At 39.9% G+C, this 17124-nt stretch overlaps 1 protein-coding gene across 2 annotated transcripts in view; it reads right to left on the bottom strand.

Moving 5' to 3' along the window:
• Positions 1–17124, bottom strand: part of FAF1 (Fas associated factor 1) — a 190537-nt gene that overhangs the window by 71744 nt on the left and 101669 nt on the right. The window lies entirely within an intron of this gene.

The following is a 17124-nucleotide window of genomic DNA, read 5'->3' as shown; positions in this document are numbered from 1 at the left end:
TTAAAAAAAAATACACTAAATGACTAAAAATGAGATTTGTCCACTCCTCTGTGAGCAGATCCATTGCTGTCGTTGTATTTCAAGTACACCACACGTGTTTTTATCTGGTGTAAGCTGACACTCATTCTTCTGCCCTCTTCTGGACAGTGCATCAATCCTGGTCAAGTATGGCTGATGACAAGCAGAATCTTCAAGAGTACCAAGTCCTATCTTGGTAACAGATGGGATAAATTTACCATAGCTGTTAAATAAAGGTGGTTGATTAGTTTTGCAGTAACATAATATTTGATGCTGTGTGATGCCTGGGGAGGTGGTGGAGTCGTCATCCCTGGGGCAGTTCAAGGCAAGGTTGGATGTGGCACTTGGTGCCATGGTCTAGCCTTGGGCACTGTGGTAAAGGGTTGGACTTGATGATCTGTGAGGTCTCTTCCAACCTTGGTAATACTGTGATACTGTGATACTGTGATACTGTGATTCCAGTACATAGTGAAAGTTCTGGCTGTATGTTTAAAACATTGTTTACAATGGTCTAGTTGACTGGACATGACTGGATAGGATGGATAGGGCGGGGTGACAGGTTGGACTGGATGATCTTGGAGGTCTCTTCCAACCTGGTTGATTCTATGATTCCAGGCTTCCTTCAGAAGGAACATGGAGAGGAAATAAAAAGATTTTCCAGCTCCTATGAAAATGATGACTATTTTTGCAGGGTACAGAATGAGTGACGTACATTAAATATTTCAGAAATACAGCATCCTCCTAATTAGACTGTAAAAACACCAAGGCAAAATAAATTTCAATTATCCTCAACAAAAATCCAAGAATAAATCATAAGCCTTAAATTTCATTTACTGCCATGAGCACTGAAAATACCCATTTATTTTTATACATAATTCAGAATGACTTTATCACTTGTCTGCTAGAACTCACAAAGATTTGATCTGCTGCAAGCTGAAGCAGGCTGATTAAGCAGGCTAGTTACCAAATGAACGTTAACCTGCCTGAACTAGCCTACTGTCACATTCTCATAGTAAGGTTAAACAGAAGTTTAGCTGCATAAAAAAGAGTAGCTATCATCTGAAAGGAAGTGAGTAATAATACTCTGGAGCAAATGAAATATTAAAGATGACATACAGGTCAAGACCAATTACCTATGAAAGTGCTGTGACAAAGGCATAAGAACTGTATTCTCTGTAGTAATCCACCAGTTAAATTAGTATTTTTATGAGCTTTTAATAACAAACAAAAGCCAACTGTTGTTATAAAACCTGAAAATTTGCCCCATAGTTAGCACACTATATGAAAGTGGTAAAACATACAGACACAAGCCACACACAGACTGAAGTTCTTGATGTAACAGCATCAAATACCCTGACAGATGCTTGGAAAGGCTCCCAATATCTTTTACATACACATTAAAGAAAGACTGGTAAGATCAAGCAAGCAGTTATTGTGCTGCTTCATCACTTGGCCCAATAGCAGGGTGTTGCAATTCCAATTTGCAACCCTATATTATAGTGTCAAAGCGGCTCTCAAAAATGAGCTAACAGCAGAAGGTGTTCAACATCAGAGCACATTTCATCCTAGTCTCCAGACAGTTGCTGGATGGTTGGGGGTTTTGTGCACATTTGTGTGAGAAATCACTCTTCTCTTTGGATTTGAGCAAAGGAAAGGCTAGGGCAAACAGCTTTGCTTTTCCTGTCAAAATGAACTAGCAGCATGAACTAGCAGCATGAACGTCTCTCTAGAATGAAGTCACCTTCGCTCTAAAATAGAGTTCTCGCTCAAGAGAGACCCTTGCAGCAGAAAGCTTAATCTTTATTTTGAAAGTCATAAAAACATCAACACTAAGCAAAAGATTACAGTCTGGAGTCATTGATAGCAAACCTTAGCTTCTACAAATATTTTGAATGCAGGCTAATCTGCTGATGGGAGCACCCACTGGAGTGTCTCTGTGGCATGAAGTGTTTAGACATCAGGCTGCCTCTGGAGAGCCTTTGCTTTCTAAATACTGCATCTCATGTAGTATGCACACACATGCAAATCCTCAACCAAAAGGTCTCATAGCTGAAAAGTGTGAGGAAAGTGAACCAGAATTGGAAACAGGCAGAATGACTTGCAAAAAGGAACTCCAGATGATTACTGAAAAGTCGGATCTCTTGCCCAACACTGTGTGTAGATTGCTCATGCTTCTTTAAAGTTTAAATCACCTCCTGTTTGGCTTCCTAATTTCATAGGCAGAATGATACCAAAACTGAAGCCTTGAAATATTCCAGGGACAGTGGTAGCAGGAGAGTCCTTGTAGCACACAGCAGTGACAGTGAATGGATTGCTGCTGGTATATGAAAAGGTACAACCTGGACTCCCCCTCTAATCCAGACTGGTGAGACCCCATGTGGAGTACTGTGTCCAGTTCTGGGGCCCCTGGGACAAGAGGGATATGGATGTGCTGGAAGGTGTCCAGAGAAGGGCTGGAGCTGCTCTGCTCTGAGGAGAGACTGAGGGAGTTGGGGCTGTTCAGTCTGGAGAGGAGAAGGCTGTGAGGTGACCTTATGGTGGCCTTTCAGTGTCTTAAGGGGGCCTACAAGAAAGCTGGGGAGGGACTTTTTAGGATGTCACAGTATCACCAAGGTTGGAAGAGACCTCATAGATCATGAAGTCCAACCCTTTACCACAGAGCTCAAGGCTAGACCATGGCACCAAATGCCACGTCCAATGGAACAGAGCTAGAAAAGGGTGGATTGAGATAATGTGAGGAAGAAGTTCACCATGAGGGTAGTGAGAGACCCTGGAAGAGATTGACTAGGAAGGTGGTGGAAGCCTCATCCCTGGAGGTGTTTAAGGCCAGGCTGGATGAGGCGCTGGATCTAGTGTGAGGTGTCCCTGTCCATGGCAGTGGCATTGGAACTAGATGATCCTTGTAGTCCCTTCAAACCCTGGCTGATTCTGTGAAAACTGCACAAAGAACACTTGAAATATATTTCAAGTACTAAAAGGAAGTACCAAACCTTACAATCTGCGTGTGTGTGTGTGCAAAGGAGTTTAATGCTCACTTGTACTTCTCAGCACTAAGACACTGAACTTATTTGTAAACATTCAGTGTAAGATGAGTTGTATTTCAATTGCCAACATTAATAATCGGAGGATAAAGTTAAGCAACATCTTTTCCACTCCAAATGCAGGATTCTTTGCCAAAACCTTTTGTGGTCAGCCTAGAAATATTTGCCAAATTCAAACTGAGAACAGGTGCTTTGAACAATAGATTACTCCTCCTGTCAGAAAGTATGTTTTCTGTGTGGAAGCTTCTAGAAATACCCTTTAGAAAATCTAAAAGCACTACTTTAAAATAAGTATTTTAACTATAGAAATGTCTTAACAAGGAAAGAAATCACTGAGAGTATTTAATTCTGGAGTGCTGCAGTTGCATGCTCAGAATAATAAATTATGAGTCCACAATCTTACAAGCTAGCAATCTTGCAAAGTTTGTTGGCACTCTTGCACACTTCTGCAATTACAAAGGAAGGACCATACTCAGCCTCTTGTACCAGCTGAGAGATATTTAATCAAGGCACTGAAGAGATGAGCAAGATAAGCAGCAGAAGGAACATCAAAGAACGAAACCAGCACAAAACTGCAGTTGCAGAACTCTCTCCACTGAGAAATGCCGATACAAAAACTACAGGCTCAGTGTACTACATCAGAAAAGTAATAACTGGGTATGACAAATTGATCTTCCTCACATGCAGCCACACAGTGATGAGGAAAAAACACCCTTCTAATGGCAACTATATCTGATGTGGGAAGTATGAAGGCAAGTTCTAAGAGCTTTAGATTACCTTACTGAATACATTTGGACATCCGAAGTGGCCAGCTTAAACCAATAGCCCATAAAGAACTATACCTTCCTCATCCTCAACTATCAGTCATTTTGGAAATGCTCACTCTTTGCTCCATGTAAATACTGACTCACCTCTCCAGCCGTTCAGGAACCTGAATAAAGTGCTCAGACAGCTCTCTTTGCCACTAAGCTGCCTGCATCTAAGTCAGAACATACTTTAAGGATTAATTACGGCAGAAACACAGGCAAGTCCTTAAAAGCACATAATTTACAGACTTATCCATTTAGGCCTGTCATTATCCTCTCAGTGCTTTTTGTTGCAAAGTATGGCCTGTGCAGAGGAGTAAGATAGAGAATGACCTGTCAAACTGCTGCAGAGATTGCCAACCATCTTTAGTAGAGCAGCTTCCACATCAGCTATTTCTGAAGCAAAACTCCCTACCATAATCATCAGGAACTACCCAGATTCACAGGTGAAAAAGGCAAAACAAGCCTACAAAAACATCACCTTGCAGAAGATGAGAGCCACAGGTAATGGATCTGCTTTAGTACAACTTTGACATGCTGCTCACAGGATAGATGCCATCAGGGGATCCCTTTTCTCTCTAAGTATGTAGCTCCTCTATTATCACAGACCAGAGAAAATAAGCAAGCATAAGTGATGATGTTTAAGGAAAGCAAGAATACCAATTTATTTTGTGCTCTTTGGTAAGTATTTAATTGCTGCAAAAGTAATGAGAGTTTCATGGTCTTGGAGTGTGTGGGAGTTCTGCTTGTTTGGTTTGCTATAATGTACATTAACACATCTATCTAAACACATAGGTGCTTACCACTCTGGGACAAATTATTAAATGCAGCCCTTCAGCTTATATCACCTGGTAGCTATTAGCTTTATAAAACAGCTTTTAACTTAAAGACCACTTAAAATGAGAAAAAATTCCAGTCACTGTAACAGTGACTATCTATTGTTTGAGCTACTTGAAGAAGCCTTTCCAGCTGACTAAAGCAGTATTTTTCCACAGCAAAACACTTTGTTTTCCAATATATATATATTTTTAACTTAGAGATTCTTTATCATCTGCTCTCAGAAATTCAGGAGGTCAAACCATACATTTTACAAAGCCCCAGAAAACAAAAAAAATCACAAAACACTTGATCCATATGCAAAAGAGAGGAGTCTATCACTAATGCCTAATCACCCTTACTCGTGGCACAGCATTTGAAGCAACAGGCACTACTTGACAACAGCAAATATAAAACAGAATAAAGTGGACACAACTACCAGATTTTTAATATAGAGTAAAAAGATCACAACTGTACTTTCTGTATAACTTGACTGCTATAAATCAGTCCAACTATTCAATCAGCTGTACTTCAAATGCAGAATTGTATTTGGCTGTATATAATCTACTTAAATGAAAAACTAAATGGGAGATTTCTCATGGTGTGATTTCCTCCTGAGGTAAAAGAAAATGATCCATGTTTTCTGCCTTTAATACTCAGAGATATGGTATGCAAACAAAATTCTGCAAGTACACAAAAAGCCTGTTTTCCCATACTTGATTCTCCTCCATAAATCCCCCACAAAGAGCAGACTAATTCCCAGTCCTCCCCAAAGTCAGCTTGTAGGCAAAAGAAAGTCTTAATAACCTGCCCTCCAGTCCTAGAATGCTGACAAGTTAGGCAAAATGGTTCCAGCTTTCCAGCTGCACTGACACAGCCAGATGGGAGAAGTCAGAGAAAGAAACCTTCCCCAAGATGTCACTGCATGCCAAGAAGGTACATGCTTTCTATTGCACCCTTCCAGACTCTATAGTGTTGAGCAGGTAGAATAAAAACATGCACAGATTCCAACGTGGGGTTAGCATACAAAATATATAATTTAGCCTCTTGGGTTTTATAATCTGCAGCAGTTAAGGAGCACTCAGATGACTGAACACTAATCTCTAATTTCTGTTTGCTGTAGCTCTCACGACTAGCCCAAGACAATGAGGTGTTCCACCTTATGCAGTGCCTTTCCCATCCCATCTCTCTGTAATGCAGGTTCTTGAGAGTATCACACCCAATTACAGATTTACTCTTAAGTTGGTATTGATATTAATTCTGGTGAAAACTACCAATGTCTGTTTTCTCCTTGTTAAAAAGAGGAAAAAAACAAGCCGAGAGAGCAGGTGCTGAGATAAATCTGCTGTTAGCATTTATCACAATACAGTTGTGCCTGGATAAACTACCTCCCCAAGTCAGTAACTGCAGTAGCCCTCTCTCATCTCTGTATTGGTTTGAGAATGTTTTATGCCTTCTCTGTCATCATTGCACAATCAAAGCTCTGCTTAAGAACCAAGAGAAGATCATCAGAAAAATATGCCAAAAATATTATTATTCACTCTGTGAAGTAAAATTTTGATAGAAGTTATGAAAACATCTCAAAGCCCAAAAACCTTCCTTACTGCATTTCTTCTCTTGAAACCCCAAATCCTGTGAATAATAGAAGTGTGAGAGCAACATTCAGAGTAGTACTAAAAGCATTGTAAAGTTATTTTGAGTGAAACGTTATCTAATTAATTAAGAACAGAAGTTCATGCTATGCTTGAATAGTCTGAATCATAGCTGTTTTAACAAGGTGAATTCTACAACTACAGAGGTCTAACCATCCTCAGTAATTATTATTCCAGTGCATTCCAACTCTGCAGTCTAAGACATCTGTGGCTGTTCTTTAGTACATTGGCCATAAGTAGCCTGTCTACACTAGCTAGTTGTGGTTTCATGTTAGAAACAAATATACTAGTAAGCATTAAAATGATACCCCAGAATAATATTTCTAAAGTCAGGGTTGGTCATCAGCTGAACAAGAGAGCCTTCAAAGGGCTGCACAGTACTCTGCAGTACCCAGGAGAAGACCTGTAACATACATACAGCACCAAAAAAATCTTAGTCAGAAATGAACGCACTGTTGCCTGCAGACTGAAACTTAATCCTGGTTCAAATACTCCATCTGGCAGCCCTTTCACTGTGCTCAAAATGTGAGTTGCTTTGCTTCTTCATTTTCTGGTTTACTCACTGATACAGGGCTAATGTATAAAGAAACAAGTGTGACTGAGTACATTTCATAACACATAATTCAAAATAAGACAGAGGCACCCATAGCAAAATATTCAATAACTGGCAGGTGTCTCCACTGTGAAAATTTCATTTCTATATAATTTGATCCTTTTTTCATGTTGGAGTAGCTACTACGATGCTTTAGCCCCTCTATCAGGTAAGAGAACGAGTAAGGATAAAGGGGCAAGGCAGGAGCTTTATCATTTCAGTCTTCAGGTTAAACTTCGTATTCTGTTATCTGAATTTTTATTGTAGCATGAGTTAATTCACTGTGTAGAAGTAACAGCGACAATACATACAATTCCATGCAAGCATTTGCTTGAATCTAGGGGGGAAAAAATCTGATCTCTTTTGTAGACAACTATATGAAATCTGAAAAGGAACAAAGAGTTTGAGAAGGAACATTTCTACCTCAATTATTCTATTATATCCGGTATGTATACAGTACTACTAGCTGAGTTTGGAAATTAGGTGTGTTGGACACCAAACACTTTCATAGTCCACGTACACCAAAAGGTAGTAAGGTAGAAAAAAAGACAATACAAATCACCAGTTTTCTCTGCCTTGGCTGAATAGTTCCCACAAAGGAGCCTTTCCATGTCTCCAAGTTCAGGCCATTCTCTCTATCCATTCAGCTAGAGGAGAGTAACATTTTGATAAGCAACACATTCTCTCACTTCTTAGGCTAGATAAAGTTCACTTTAGATGTCTGCAAGACATATTCATCATTGCTAATCTCTTCTTGATGAACAGATCTCATAAGAATTCAAATAAGTCAATTTCTGCCAGCCTAACAAGACGTTACCTATCTCTCCTCACCAGACAAATTAAGTTCCCTGCTCAAAAAGGTTACCACACTAACTAGAGAGGGAAATTAAGAGAGAAATACTTTTTCAGCAGGGTTGCATGAAGGCACACCTACGGTCTTACAGTCAGAAGCTCATCAGAGTGATCTAGGGAACACTTTGACCTAACTTTACTCCCCAGAAAGACACAGAACTAATGCTAAATTAGTCTATTTGAAAAGCCTAGAAAAGCAGTTGTTCTGCTTACCATTGCAGCAAGATTGGTCAGGCTGCTGCCCCCAGCTTGCTAACATTTCCATCTTCCATCTTGCTTTTGCAATCTATACTTTTCAAGATTAAAGTAGTAAAGTCTAAAGGAAGGAGTATTTGTAAGGTGAAAGGGAGATAGTAGCTAATGCAGCATATGGGGAAAAGTCAAATTTTAAAAAGGAGGGAGGAGATGCAGAGCACGTGAATGACAGCAGAAGAAGTTCCAATTCCACACCTGAAATGTAAGAGTGGCAAGTTTTCCACTGCACAAAGAAAATAGTTCCTGTTCTGGCAGCGGAGGCTGGACCAGATGAACTTTTGAGGTCTCTTCCAGCCCCTGATGTTCTATGATTCATTCTATGATTCAAACAGCGATTTCTAAATGCATCCAGCATAGCCCTTTAATACAAATATTGAAGCAGGGAAAGTAAAAGAATACTGAAGCAAGTGGAGTAGAAGTGTGGGAAATCTTTGGCCATTTTTCACTGTTCTCCAGAGAATATCAGATAGCTCCATGCTCCTCTGCTTAGAGATGCAAACGCACAGAAACCAATTCGGTCAGGAAGGAGATGGTGGAGTCTAAATCAGCTTGGCTCAAGAGCCTCATTGGTTCAAGAAAAATGATGCTATGACAAGAGAAATCATTATATTGTTTTTTGCCATGGCTCTAGTTCTCAGTGTTTAATCAAGCATTACTAACCACATGTGGGCAGCCTGTTGTGCTCAGACGAACCCTCACTAAATTCCTTGGGAACAAATAGGTGCTCAGCGCTGCCAAACCCATCACTTACTGCTGTGTAATTACACACTAAATAATCTGCCCTGTTTTCAGTGTACAATCACACAAAGTGATATATGATTTACGAATTCACACATGTCCATGCTTAAAAGTAATGTTTAAAACTTCAAGGGATTAAGGGTTTGCTGTGAATTAACATTTATCTTTTCCTTTGCTCTTTTCCCAAACCTTGTAAGTATTCTTTCCTTAGAAGCAGACTGTAAAATGAATTCTGTGCACACTGAAATACATTGTTACATAAGTGTAACCACAGCAACAAGTATACCACTCTAAAATGAAGGCACATTCAAACTAAAAAAAAAAATATAGTCTAACAAATGCTGGGGTTTTTTAAACTTTACTGAAACAAAGGGGCTTTTTTGATACCATGAAATCAGTTAGAAGACTCAGAGAGATTTACTATACAGAACAGAAGGACTCTCCTCAATCTTTTTTGGTCAACAAGACTCTGCTGCTCAGGTTTAGTTCAATTTAGTACATGATTCTCGAGAATTAATCAACCAACCAAAGCTCATCTCCTATCACATAAACCCTCATTCCTCCCTGAACAACAATTAAAAGTGGATGTGGTTCTACATTAGCCATCTCATCTTTTGACATCAAATAGCATTAGCTGGGAAAAACAGTCAAGTATGCTTTAGGTTTGTTTGGTTTATTAAAGTATTGTACAAGTATTAAAATGAACAGATGACCTTAAAAATTTTTGACAGCCCTTGAAATTAACTTCCTCTGGAAAATAACTTCATTTTCATTGTGCATCTTCAATACCCCAAAAAAAAAAAAAAAACCAAGCCCAAAATACTCTTGACAGGTATTCAGCATTTCATTTTAAACACTAACTGGATGAAAAAAATCTCTAGGGTGGAGTGCGTTCAGGTTATAAATCAGCAATGCTTATTTTAACTCTTCACAAAGTGTTGTTGAGATAATTACTGCTGACAGCTTTATTCAAGGTTCATTTCACTTTTTCTACTATTTTTCCCCTGTTAGAAGTTCAGCAGGGCCCATGGGAAGATCCACCCCTCACACCTGTTAGGGTTCTTCATGTTACTGAGGCCAGTTTGGACATGTCACTTCACATTAGCATTGTGCCAGCGCGCTGTGACAATTACTTATCGCAGGTTTAACTTGAAAAAAAGTTTCTAATCCAGCCACAAGAACAGTGTCAGAGTACGAAATTTAAACCTGTCAACACAGGTTGCAGGAAACTCATTCCAAAGATTTCAGGCATGTTCCCAGGGTAGATCTCTGAACTATCGTGAAGACTACAACTGCAAAGGAATGCTACAGAACTAAACCACAGAATCCAGAAGTGTAAAAAATATCAAATATATGAATTGAAAAAAGTGCCTTACAGTTTCTTTTTTTTTTTTTTTTTTTCAAATTGATAAATTCTTCAGAGCAGGATTAAGAGAATTGCTTTGGTGAATCCTCAAAAACTCTTCTGCCGTTTATCCCAAAGGCTGCAGCACAAAGGCACACCCTTGGGAGATTCTTTAGGCAACTGGCTGAAGACATCTGGTTCCAGATGCTCTGGAAAGACTTGTGCATAAACAGCACATGGAGTGGGAGGAGGGAGGCTGCAGAAGAGTCCACAACACCGTGAGTGGGCACTTGTGTCTTTCAGACACCTGATCAGGAGCGCTGCGCTCGCAGCGATAACCAGGATAAAGCAAGCTTCACAAACCACTCCTGAGAGCTTCTGCACAAGCTTGAGAAAAAGTTGTGCCTGCTCTCTGGGAACACCCTGCTCTGGTACGCTGGCTGAACACACATGCCAATTTTTGCTACGGTTGCTGTTAATCACCAGCCATAGTACTGTGAATCTATCACTCATTTGCTAGCTGAATGAAAAGAGAAAATTATCCCCGGTTTTGATTATTTCTCATCTGATTAAGCCTAGTTAGGCAAGTTAGGAATTAAAGCTGAAGGACGGATACTGTAGTACTTAATGTCACTTCAAGCCATAAATAAATTCAATGGAGAGACAAGGAAAATAATATTTCTTTGTACAAGAGATTCTATTAAGAAAGACATATACTTGAGAGGCTGAAATAAATACCCATGATCACTTACAGAGCTCATTCTTCCTCTTAGACAAAAACTGTAAATATTAAAAAGGATGAAAAATCTGCCAAGCCATTTGCAGCTATTTGAAACACAGGGTAACAGAATTAAATACATGCTGAAAGACCTGGAACACAGTTAAGTATAGACCATGAGGCTAATTGTGGATCTCGAGTTAATTACTTTCCACTGATACGTTTTCTCAATGGTCTTTTACATCAGTTTTTTCTTTCCTCGGCCTGAACCCCAAGGCAATTCAGTGTGCTAGCCTCCAAACTGGGCAATTCATTGTGTACTTCTGCCTTAGGATTTTTAGTTCACGCAGAGAAAGCCAGGCTTTCACATCAAGTTGATGTTAATGTGCACTGACAAAGCAACAGTAAAGGAGCTCCATGTTTGTCACAACGTGCACTCTTTAATTTAGTAATTGCTTTATACTGATATGCAAATAATGACACATTTCCCAAAATTCCAGTTCCTCAGCAGTGCTTTCACTAATTACTCACTGGTTGAAACTTATGCATGTAAATTGGTGAAGTGAGTTTATTAATAAGTACACCTGTGTGAACTGATCTATAAACCATACATGCCTGGGAACAGGTCAGAACTCACTGTACATTCCTGAATGTCTCAGGAACCAAAATTAAATATTCTTTCACTAAACCAAGATCTTTTACAACTAATAGTGTTACTTGCAGATAAACTGGCATTCCCAACCTTCCCCAAACTAGAGACAGACTGCCTTTGACCAGGAGTCAAAGCGTTCATCCATTTCATGTTGCCAGATGAGAAGAGGCTTAAACAAATGAAAAAGTCTATAAGAAAAAGAACAAAACCTCATCTAATTCCTGAAAACGTGTGGAGGCAGCAGCATCCACTCATCCATCAGTCCCCTGAGGACCATCACATGCTCTGCAGTCTGGTTACAGTATCTGGCGATACTGCTTACTCTTACTTTTAATACTCTTCATGGCAACTGTGGAAAATTCAGATGCAAAACCCCTACACAGAGTTAAACTGTCTTTCTACATTTCCTTTCCTCAAAATACTTCACAGCGTAAGGGCTGAAAAGTAATCAAGATACAAACATAGTCCAGCGTCATTTGCCGGCCTCAGTGCTTAAACAGAGTGTCTGACAGGTTTCTGCTATCTTACTTAAGCAGCATCGCAGAATGTGAGGGGCTGGAAGGGACCTCGAAAGCTCATCCAGTCCAATCCCTCTGCCAGAGCAGAATCTCCTACACCAGATCACACAGGAATGCATCCAGGTGGGTTTGGCATATCTCCAGAGAGGGAGACTCCACAAGTTCCCAGGACAGTCTGTTCCAGGGCTTTGTCACCCTCACAGGGAAAATAAAATCCTCCTCATGTTTAAATGAAATTTCCTATGCTTCAGCTTCCACTGTGCAACTGTCATAGAACAGGGTATAATAACATTATTTGTTTTAAATCTGAACACAAATCACCTTACTTTTGCTATATTCAGAAGAGATACAAAATTGTTAATATTTTTAATATAAGACACAATTGCAAGTGACTTAAAAAGCAACAGTATAAACCAATAACCAATTTGATTCATCCAGAACACATACTGCCCACAGATATTCACAGATAGATATTGGGAACTGCTTTGCATGCACAAAGAGTATCAGCCAAATACTTGGCACGTTTCTGATCTATGGTGGGATGCCATTTACTTCACAGCCTTGTACAATGCTTTGGATGGCAAACAGAAGAGTGCCTGGATATGTTTCCAGCACTACATAATTCCTTGGCAGAGTTCAAGCAGTTGTGTTAGCAACACTGCTTCCAATAAATGGTTCAAACACTGATAGGCTTTTTATGCTGTCTCTTCTTCCTGGATATCACTTTTCAAGGAACAGTGTTAGCCTGTTCAAAATACTGACATCTTACAAATGAGCTTCTGAAAAGGATGTCTGTTTCTTATCTTCTGCTTCTCTTACCTGGAATATATGAAAAGGCCTTTAACTCTTCACATCAGTACAATTAAAAGCACTGAGTATACAACCTCCTCAGTTAAAGGGAAAATATCCAAAACTAGATATAAGTTGTACTCATACTAAACAATATTTTAGCATTCTGAAATGGTAAACTGAGTTGGTGCAGTTGCAACTAACAATGCATTACTGTAATTCGTTCAGTGTAACTACATATTGAATGTGCTTGGTTGATGTGTGATAGTTTCAAATGTGACAAGCAAAAGATGAAGAATATAAAGTAATTTTTAAAAAATCAGCATTTCTAGAGGTCTCTGTATATAAAGATCCTTTAAGACAAACAAAACATTAAAGTTTCAACATTTGAGACCGAAATTTCTTAGCTAATGAAAAAAATAAGGTGGTCAGCTTCTACTGAAATCCAGCTGAGGCCAGGTAGCATGAGCTCTTCTCTTTTACAAAAGTTCAGCATTAAATTTCAAGCCTCCTCTTTGAAATGTGAATGCTTGGTTTGCTTAAGTGTTTTATTACATGTCATAAGTACAGTCTGTAGAGCTACAAATCTGTCCTAGGTCTACATTTCGACTTCTGGGCAGTAGCAACACTTAGAAAGCTAATTCAGTCCAGTGATTGCTATTGAAAACAGAGCTCTTTGCCTGCTTGGTAGAGGAAATTATCTGTCTCAATTGATTTATCAACTAGCATTTTCTTGGTTCCACACTTCATCAACAGCTAACTGGACTCAAACAAAAAACTCCCAGAGAACTTGATCAGTTCTATTCTAAAAAGAGTTACCTATGGACTAATTGAAAAATATTTAAATACTGCTTTTTAAAAAGGAAGCATCTGAGACTATTATCTCAGGCTCTGCACACAGCTAGAACAAGCCCCCACGTGAAGGTCTAGCAACAGCAAAGTACCAGAAGTACTGCTCAATTTTACCTAGCTTTCTTCTGCTGTCACATGGTAAACTCCCTTCTCACACACTTAAAGTGAAACTCTGTTTACAGAGCCCCAAACACCTTCAGTCTGTTGCAATGGATTTTCCATACATCTTCTAGCGAAGCAAAGCTCTGCTTATGTGCTCGAGCTTCATTACAAAGAAACAAGCACCACTGTGATAATCCTCCAGGAATAATGCAATTACCACTTATCAAACAGGTGTCTGCTGTATTCCAAGGAGATTATCACTTCCTGCTCTGCTCTCTGAGAACCTAGAATAAAAGAGAAGCTGATACTATTAAATGACTGAGGAGAAAAGGAGTCTTTAATAACAGCTCTTACAAGCTTCTCTCAGCAGGACATGAAGTAAATGTAGGCCTTCTATAATGTCTTGGCACTGAAATGATTTTTTTTAGTTTCTGCAAGGTGAATTAGAGCATCTAAGTAAGACCACTCCTGTTAACTCAGTCTGAAGTCTCTCTTTAAGAACCTCAGTGCTTACTGCTTATGGTGAACCATGCCCTGTGCGAGTACCCCTTAAAGAAACTCTGCCTACTCCAGATGAAACAGGCTGCAGGACTGCTCCACCAAACACATCATTCAGAGATGACTCTGTAGCAGTTTGATGTAAGTACAAAGAGATCCCTAAATTAAACCTCCAAAGCATAGAGAATGAAAACATTTAAAACAGGATATAATTGTAGGTTAAACCCTGGTTGGGTGCAATTTAATCAAAGGGAATTTTTTTTAGCCTGCTTTCAAAGCAGCTTGTTGAGTGGAAGTAGAGCTCTAAAAATGAGAGCAGAAACACTCTTCTACGAAAGCTGTAATACAGCTTAATGTGCACAAACTGCTATCACTGCATGGCAAAATCGATAATTGGTTTGGAGGAAAGCCCAGCTGGAGCATCAACCACAGAGGAGGAGTCTTATGACATACTTGCAGAAGGAGATACAGGCCACAACAACCCCAAGCAGCTCTACACGCTGGGGACAGAGTGGCTGGAGAGCAGCCAGGCAGAGTGGGACTTGGGGATACTGGTAATAGGCTGAACATGAGCCAGCAGAGAGCCAATGGCATCCTGGCCTGGATCAGGAACAGTGTAGCCAGCAGGACAAGGGAGGTTATTCTGCCCCTGTACTCAGCACTGGTCAGGCCACACATTGAGTACTGTGTCCAGCTGTTGGCTCCTCAATTCAAGGGAGGTGCTGAGGTGCTGGAACATGTCCAGAGAAGGGCAGCAAGGCTGGTGAGGGGCCTGAAGCACAGCCCTGTTGGGAGAGGCTAAAGGAGCTGGGGTTGCTTTGGCCTAAAGGAGGCTCAGGGGTGACCTCGTGGCTGTCTACGACTACCTGAAGGGAGGTTGTAACCAGGTGGGGTTGGTCTCTTTGCCCAGGCAACCAGCAACAGAATGAGGGGGCACAGCCTCGAGATGTGCCAGGGGAGGTATAAGCTTGATATTAGGAGGAAGTTCTTCAGAGAGAGACTGGCATTAGAACAGACTGCCCAGGGAGGTGGTGGAGTTGCTGTCCCTGGAGGTGTTCAAGAAAAGACTGGATGGGGCACTTAGTGCCATGGTCTAGTTGATTGGATAGGGCTGAGTGATAGGTTGGACTGGATGATCTTGGAGGTCTCTTCCAACCTGGTTGATTGAATGACTGTAACAGCTAGTGACTGTCCATAGCTAGGTGCTTCAGGGAAAGTAAGATATTGGTGGTCCTGCAAAAGACTTCCCAGTGATGATTATCATTGTTTTGGTATAAACTCACAGACAGAAGAGTGGTTCCTGCTGCTGTCTCTGCTGGGACACAAAAAGCAGTTCTTGTGCACGCAGATGGGGAGATGGAACAGCGGTAAACATGCAGTACACTTCAGCAGTAACTTGTTCATGGTGTACTTCAGACATCTCAACTGCTTTGATCTATCCTACCAATACTTCTCTCTATACATATGGTCACTTCTACCACATTTTGATTTGCAGTTTCTGCCCACGAAAGGACAGAAATTGGAAGCAATGCTGAAACAGTAAATTTGAAGTAGCAGTCTCAGCCAGTTTTTGTTTACTAATCTGAAAATGCTCCTTTTAATGAGTTCTCTGAACACATCATATTTAATAAAAATAACCATCATGGTCATGAGTTTCAAAGCAGTGTTTCAAAAGCATTGTCTGAATAGAGTAAGCAGATGTATCAACCTCTTGCCGAAGCAGCAAGCATAAAGATGGCAAACAGATCTGTCTGTAGCGCCATTGGTGTCCCTAATGCTTCCAAATTCCAATGATAACAGAACTCACTATTGAACAAATTAATTACTAACAGCACCTTCAAAGTTTTCTACCAGCCTTTGTTATAAAGCTATGGTAGATTACAATTACAACAAAACAGGGTTAAATTCTTTGGTAGAAGCTGATACAGCTCATGGTGCTTGACTTATGCCAGGAAAGAATTTGACTTTTTCCAGTTCTTATAGTAAAAGATCATAATGCACTTGGGAAATTGGCTGAAATCGACATTTTTGAGACAAAAGGTGACAGTTGTTTAACAACATAATTACCCTCTACAGTTTATGAGGAAAGCAGCACTTGAAACTGATAGTTTGCACTTCAAAATGCTCAAGGAAATGAAACAAATAGCTTGGCACAGGAGGCCACAGAAGGTCCTTAAAGTATCCCTCAAAAGAAGTCATGAGATGAAACTGCATCAAAATGTACTGTGGTAGCAATAAATACAAAATTTGTAGTATTGTAACTTTTTAGGCAATAAACTTTATTCAGCTCCTTAAATCTGCACATTCTAAAGAATGAGAATTTAATAAAACTTAGAAAAGAGAACTGAAAATTCAAAGACCTGGCCAAAAAAATGGACCTTTACTCCACAGGGAGATACAATTTTTAGGTTATGAAAGGAATGAGCGAACTATTAGAAAAAGGTTACTGAAATAGATAGTTGGCATTTGTATCTAGGAAGGGAACAAGATAGCCTTCAAAGCACTTAGAAGACAGGCAATATGAGGGACAAATGGTTTCTCAGGTGTTAATTTTGGCTGACATCAAGACATCTTTCTGCAGATTTCTGTTACATGACACTTCTAGAGAGCTTCAGAAATCCACATGGAGTCTGAAAATGCAAACAGAGAACGCACCCTCCAAGAAGCCTCTTCAGCGTTGTTATGCAAGGTGTCCAGCTCAGACCCTTCAAAGTGCATCACTGTAGTGCTGTACTAGGGCAGACTTATTTCACATAAAAGTCTATCAAAGATTACTGTGTCATAGGGAGAATTATTATGTAAAGATTTTATTTTTTTAATGAAGGCAAAGTCCCAAGACTTGAGCAGCCTCTGAAGAGTAAAAAAGCCCCAAACAATAAA

This window comes from Pogoniulus pusillus, chromosome 8 (genome assembly GCF_015220805.1).
Source record: "Pogoniulus pusillus isolate bPogPus1 chromosome 8, bPogPus1.pri, whole genome shotgun sequence".
NCBI classification, from domain to species: domain Eukaryota; kingdom Metazoa; phylum Chordata; class Aves; order Piciformes; family Lybiidae; genus Pogoniulus; species Pogoniulus pusillus.
This window is presented reverse-complemented; position numbering and strand designations above follow the sequence as displayed.